This window comes from Mobula hypostoma, chromosome 30 (assembly GCF_963921235.1).
Source record: "Mobula hypostoma chromosome 30, sMobHyp1.1, whole genome shotgun sequence".
Taxonomy (NCBI): Eukaryota; Metazoa; Chordata; class Chondrichthyes; order Myliobatiformes; family Myliobatidae; genus Mobula; species Mobula hypostoma.
In genome coordinates, this window is record NC_086126.1 from 14,786,404 (window position 1) to 14,792,403 (window position 6,000).

Here is a 6,000-nt window from a genome sequence, read left to right on the forward strand (position 1 = left end):
GCTCTCCTCTGACCTCCCCCTCGTTAACAAGGCGATTTTCGCCCACAGAGCCGGATGGTTTATTTTGGCTTTGTTTCTCTGCGCCGTCCTCTGCCAACGCCAGAGGCCGCCGGGAGATCAGCAGTTCCACCCGGCACCGGCGGCCGAAGCCGCTTCGGTCGCGCGTTTCTTCGCCCGTTCTGAGCCTCCTGACCGTGCCGGCGTGCTTTCACGCACCGAGTTGCTGCCACGTGATTGGCCGATTAGATATTTGCATTTTTAACGAGCAGGTGAAGGCGCCTACCTCATACAGTGGCCACTGGGTGTATCCTCCATTGAGAATCATTCTCTTGCGGGCATTTACCGGAAAATGAGGAACTACAGTAGGATTTATGAGGAAACAAAACTGCGTGCGGAAGGCACTACCACGGGTGGTGGTAGAGGCAGATACATTAGGGGGCATTTGGACAGAATAGATAATCAGCAGATTCCACCCCCCCTTCCCCCAGGGTGGTAATGGCTAATTCCAGGGGTGATTGGAGGAAAGTTTGGGGGTGGATGGATGTCAGAAGCAGGTTGGCAATTAGAATACTCTGGCAGTGGAGACAGATATGTTAAGGACACTGAAGAAACTCTTAGATAGGCTTAACAATGATAGAAAAATGGAGGGCAATGCAAGACCAGAAGACCACAAGATAAAGGAGCAGAATCAGGCCATTCTGTCCATCGAGTCTGCTTCACCATTTCATCGTGGCCGATCCATTTTCCCTCCCAGCCCCCAATCTCTTGCCCTCTCCCCATATCGCTTCATGCCCTGACCAATCAAGAATCTATCAACCTCTGCCTTAAATATAAAGACCTGGTCTCCCCATTGCCTGTGGCAAAGAATTCCAGAGAGTCACCACTCTCCCTAAACAGATTCCTCCTCATCTCCGTTCCAAAAGGGCGCCCCTCCATTCTGAGGCTGTGCCCTCTGGTCTTGGACTCTCCCAAGTCCAGAGGGAAGGGTTAAGTTGATCTTAGAGTAGGATAAAAGAGCTTTAATGTAACACATTCTAACAAAAATACGAGAACAGAAGTTGTAGAGGACTTGAAAGTGAGTCTGTAGATTGTGGAATCGGTTCATTGTTGAGCTGAGTGAAGTTATCCTCGCTGGTTCAGGAGCCTGATGGTTGTAGGGTTAATAACTGTTCCTGAACCTGGTGGTGTGGGACCTGATGGTTGAGGGGTGATAACTGTTCCTGAACCTGGTGGTGTGGGACCTGATGGTTGAGGGGTAATAACTGTTCCTGAACCTGGTGGTGTGGGACCTGCTGGTTGAGGGGTGATAACTGTTCCTGAACCTGGTGGTGTGGGACCTGATGGTTGAGGGGTAATAACTGTTCCTGAACCTGGTGGTGTGGGACCTGATGGTTGAGGGGTGATAACTGTTCCTGAACCTGGTGGTGTGGGACCTGATGGTTGAGGGTGATAACTGTTCCTGAACCTGGTGGTGTGGGACCTGATGGTTGAGGGGTGATAACTGTCCCCGAACCTGGTGGGGTGAGACCTGATGGTCGCGTACCTCCCATCCGATGATGGTAGCGACAAGGATACATGGTCTTTGGGGGTCTTTGATGATAGGTGCCCGTCTTGTAGGTGAGCTCAATGTTGGGGAGGGCTCTGCCTGCGACGGGCTGGGCTATATCCACCAGCCTTCTTCGTTCTGCCGCGCTCGGTACCACGTTAATCTCTGGGGGGTCGGGGGGAGTGCGCTCCCCACAGGCAAAGCCCTCCCGGGAACATCTCTAAGCAAGCAGCGTCGCTCACAGCACAGGAGGGGGCTGGCGAGGGCAGAAACCGGCCGCACAAAAAACAGCCCGAGCTCGCACAGAAATTCCACCCGCCCAAAGCCCGGGACGGGACGGGACGGGGGCGAACTCTCCGCCAGTCTCTTCCCCTTCGCCGGGTTCGTGCGCGCACGGCCGCGCCCTAACCAGCAGCCCCGCTCGCCCGCCCGCCTCACTCTCTCCCGGGCTTCCTCCTCCCAGTCCCTCCGCTTCGCCGGGAAACCCGTCCTCCAGAGGGTGTGCGGAGGGGTGGGGCTGCTAATCTGACATCGGGTAGAGATCGGGCGCACCGCGCTCGTACGCGCATACAAAAAAACAAGGGGACAGATTTCCAAACTATTTTGCAATTTCCAACCGCGCAACGTTTCGCTGTAGGCTGTGATTCTTTTTAAGAAAAGGACGCGTCTCTCCCCCTCTCTCTTTTGCAGTGAAAAATGCCAAATCTGGACTCGGGTGGGGTCACGAGCAGCCCTGTTGCATAATCTCTGCTCGTTCACGCCGAACCTGCATGCAGTCACTTCACTGAAGCCCCAGCTGGGACACGGTGACACGCCCTTGTGCATTTCCTCTCCCCTCGCACATCTCTCTCCTTCGCCGGACACGTAACGCGTGGGAAGTGTTCTGGTGCCTGACACTTAAAAAAAAAGGTGGCTGGACTGAAACAAGGCGCAGATGCCTCTTAAAAAAAAATAAATTTCTATGTATTAACCCAAACCCTGCCCGAGACGGCACAGTCAACTCAAACTTTTTGGAAGGCGGAACTTTTCGCAAAAGACCCTCACAGTGCGATCACAATATAAAAAACACAATCTCCACAATAACTCCCCACCACCCTTGGTGTCTCACGGCTCCACATATAATTCTGCAGGTTTAAATCTTCGAAATGAAAACCCCGCCACACCCACTCGGAATACTTTTCACGCCCGTCCCTCGCCCATGCTGAGTTAAGAGTCGCTGCGTGATTTTTGTCTGTGTCTCGTTCCTTCACGTATAGGTTCTCTCTCCGCCCGCCCCCCATTCCCCCCTCTCCCTTCTCCACTCCTTTTCTTCCCCCCACCCACCCGAGTCTTGCTTTAAGTTGCCTAGTGTCTGGAACCGCAACCACGAATTCCAAGGTTTACACCCTGGCTCGCCGCCCAGAGGTTGGACGAGGGAAAAGGAAAGGCTATTTTCCCCCCGTCTGCTTTCTCCCACACCCAATTTCAAGCACGATTCAGAAAACCTCCAAAAGATCAACACCTTTAACACTTGCCAACATCCTCTGAAACACTTTTTTTGAACAAATCCCAACGTCTGATTTTTCCACTCTGGTTTTCTTTCCAAAGAAAAAAGTTCTGCAACTTTAAATAACTTTCTGACGTATTTGCGTTTTTATTTCTTCGGGCTGAGATACCCCCCCCCCCCGCCCCGCCTTGACAGTCCCCGTGTTCTGGGTCACTGTTTGTCCACGCGTTAAGGCGATCAAACCTAACCAAGATTAGGGGACCTACCCCCCACGAGCAAAAACTTTCCTTTAGCAAACGCGGCAGCCAACACCGGAAAACATTTTCCCCCCTCAACGCACACACGATAAAAACACCTCGGCAGTCAATCCTTGCCTCCACTTAACGAAGTTTTCTCCAAGCTAAAACTTTACACAAAGTATGCATTAATTTTTTTTTTAAGTAACTCGGAGGTTTTTGTGTTTACCTGGGTGGGCAGCAATTTGCAGGCTAAAGCCGCCGCCGTCGCATCGTGCCGGGGCACCCCAATGCGACCTAGCCCGTTGCTGAATACAGAACACAAGCGTAGCTCCAGCCTCCTGATCTCGATAATAAGGCTCGTCTGTTACGGGGCTGGGTCTCTTGTACACAGCCGGGTGTGTCCCGCAGGGGTGGAGACTCGAGAGGCGAAAAAGTAGAAAATTACATTAGCATGTGTCAGAGCGGTCATGCGCCGTGGCAAGTTTAACTCGCCCGACGCCGGGGCCGAGAACACCCCCGAGCGGAGTCGCTGCTCACGCAGGGCGCCGCAGTACTACCTGTCTCCGAGATACGGCCCAGCCCCACCACGGGCGAAGGCCCTCCCCCCATCTACGAGAAAGCAGCATCCACCATCAATTACCCCAATCATCCAGGCCACATGCCCGCTACAGGGGCCTTAGCTTCCACCCCAGCGGGTCCAGGAACAGTTATTCTGACGGTATGAACACACAACCAAACGAAACATCGTTCCTCCGGACCATGGTGCGCCATATATCACAAAAACAAAATATTACCATAGATGAGTTAATAAAATATAATTTAAGATATGCGTAGTGTGCGGCTCAAGGGGACAGTAAACTTCTCGCAGCCCAAGGGACGGTGATGCATTCGGTCAGCATGCTCTCCGCGGTGGCTCAGCAGAAACCCGCGAGCGTCGTTGGTGATCTATCAAATCTCCTCAAGCCCCTGATGCCACCGTCGTGCCACCTCTGAACCCCGGCCGCTGGCGCTGTAGAGCTAACCACCGCCCTGAGTGCGCCCTGACCGCGGGAGAAGCGCTCTGCCCATCGTTTAGTCCCCGCCGAAGAGAGCGAGAGGTCCACTTTGCCTTGAAAGTCTCATGGTTTCGCCGTGTGTGCCAGTCCCCGGGCCGGGACTCGAACCCAGCTTGGAAGGGAGATGAAATTTACATCAGACGTCTTCTCCGTGCCGCCGTGTGCCGAACGCTCCCAATACTGCTGCAGGTGCATTGTCATGACTACAATCGAAGTCACCAAGAGACGCTGAAGCTGCTGATTATAGTCTTTATTCAGCACAGCAAGCAAGCATCCCTGGCCCAATATTACATGACATTTTTAAAGATCAAAGGTAACGGCAGGACAGTTAATTCTATCATTACAATGTATCTACAATGCTTCCTTTGAATTACATATAGTTTTCAAACACCTAGATCTTCACACCAACACTCCAGACACCCAAAACAAATGTTAATCACCACTGACTCTCGGTTGCTTTCATGCATATGCAGACATTTCAGGTGTTTATTGCATTCATGCATGTGCAGACAACTCAGGTCAGTGGGATGTTTATTGCATTCCTGCATATTCAGACATCTCAGGTCAATTGGGTGTTTATTGCATTCATGCATATCCCAACATCTCAGGTGAATGGGTGCCTACTGCATTCATGCATATGCAGACATCTCAGGTGAATAGGGTATTCATTGCATTCATGCATACGCAGACATCTCAGATCAATGGGGTGCTTCTTGGTTTGCAATCAACCACAATCTGGAACTTCAGGAAGACCACTGTTTAGAACTGCATTTTAAAATCAATCTACAATCCACATTCGGTCTGAAGACTGGTTGCTGTTGAAATTAACATTTGCAATATTCCATAATGCCAGAATATGCCCTAACATGCACCAAAGTTGAAGGCAATTTATTATTGAAGTATATATGTCTCCATATAAGACCCTGAGATCCCACTGCCGTCTGTAAGGGCCATAAGACATAGGAGCAGAATTAGGCCATTCAGCCCATCGAGTCTGCTCCGCCATTCCAATATGACTGTACCCGGATCCCACCCAACCCCATACACCAGCCTTCTTGCTGTATCCTTTGATGTCCTGACTGATCAGGAAACAATCAACTTCCACCTTAAATATACCCTCGGACCTGGCCTCCACCGCAGTCTGTGGCAGAGCGTTCCACTGATCCACTACTCTCTGGCTAAAAACGTTCCTCCTTACCTCTGTTCTAAAAGGTCGCCCCTCAATTTTGATGCTGTGCCCTCTAGTTCTAGATACCCCTACCATAGGAAATAACCTCTGCACATCCACCCTATCTCGACCTTTCAACATTCGGTAGGTTTCAATGCGATCCCTCTCACATTTTTCTAAAAAAGGAGTTGGTACGTTCTCTCTCCCCGTGACCGCATGGGTTTTCTCCGGGTGCTCCAGTTTCCTCCCACAGTCCAAAGACGTCCCGGTTGGTGGTCTGATTGGTCATTGTAAATTGCCCCGTGATTAGGCTAGGGTTAAACCGAGGGGTTGCTGTGCGGCAGGGCTCGAAGTCCCGGAAGGAACTTCCGCGTCGCATCTCAATAAATAAATAAAGATTTAAAAAGGTTCAAGGTTGCCCTTTGTCAATCTCCAGTACGCCAGAGGAAAGGGGAACAAAGTAGTTGTTAGTCCAATCCAGCATAAAAAACACAGTTATCATAAAA

The 6,000-nt window shown here is 51.2% G+C and overlaps 1 protein-coding gene across 1 annotated transcript in view; it reads right to left on the reverse strand.

Moving 5' to 3' along the window:
• ahnak (AHNAK nucleoprotein) overlaps positions 1 to 3,635 on the reverse strand; it is a 78,235-nt gene extending 74,600 nt beyond the window's left edge. The window contains exon 1 of the mRNA XM_063036379.1: positions 3,498 to 3,635. The gene's annotated coding sequence lies outside the window, so the exon portion shown is untranslated. The remainder of the gene's footprint in view (positions 1 to 3,497) is intronic.
• Positions 3,636 to 6,000: the final 2,365 nt, after the last annotated feature.